The following is a 936-nucleotide window of genomic DNA, read 5'->3' as shown; positions in this document are numbered from 1 at the left end:
GTGTGTGTGTGTGTGTGAAATCTACAAAAAGTCAGGAGGTATGAGAGATGAATATATCTATTTAACCACTTGACAATCATAGGATTACAGCCGTTTCGCAGCCTTCCTCATTGAAGCGTAATGTCAATGTAGAATAAAAATTATGTTTCCATGCTTGCATTAATATGCCGAAGAGGTTGATGGAGGCAGAGGAGGAAGGGCAGTAGTCATGGTGGTGACGGTGGTGGTGGTGTTGGTAGTGTTTGTTGTGGTGATGGTGGCTGTGTTGATCATGGTGATGGTGGTAGTGCTAATGGCAGTGGTAGCAGTAATAGTAGTAGTAGTTGTTGTTATGATGGTGGTGGTGGTGGTAGTAGTAGTAGTAGTAGTAGTAGTAGTAGTAGTAGTAGTAGTAGTCGTAGTAGTAGTAGTAGTAGTAGTAGTAGTAGTAGTAGTAGTAGTAGTAGTAACAAAACTGAATATCATCTGTCGAGTCAGAATAGCTCTATAAATCAAACCCTCCCCCCCAAAAAAGCAGTGAAATAAAAAAACGAACTCAAAAGCCAAACACAAAAAACACCCTGTAGCTTCTATGTCAGCATTTTGTTGTTGTTGTTGTTGTTGCTGTTGTTGTTATGGTTACTGTTGCAGATGTTATTGTTGTTGTTGTTGCAAGGACTTCTTAAGTGGTTCACAGATAACGGGGAGTGAGTAATGGGTAAGGTGTGCGGTGAGTGGAAAATGATGGGGTGGGAGTGGCGAGGTCGGCGGCGAGTGGTGGTGGTGGTGGTGGTGGCGAGGCATGATGAACGTACGGGCAGGATGGGGGTATAGATCATGTGCGCCAATAAATATCTTTCCCAGCTTTCAAATGATCTATGGATATTTATGCGTAGGTCGGCGTTTGTCACTTACCTGGGAAGCTGAGTGTACAAGTGTACGTACCTAAGTATATAT

The sequence above is a fragment of the Octopus bimaculoides genome, chromosome 23, assembly GCF_001194135.2.
Source record: "Octopus bimaculoides isolate UCB-OBI-ISO-001 chromosome 23, ASM119413v2, whole genome shotgun sequence".
Classification (NCBI taxonomy): Eukaryota; Metazoa; Mollusca; class Cephalopoda; order Octopoda; family Octopodidae; genus Octopus; species Octopus bimaculoides.
Note: the sequence above shows the minus strand (reverse complement) of the source record.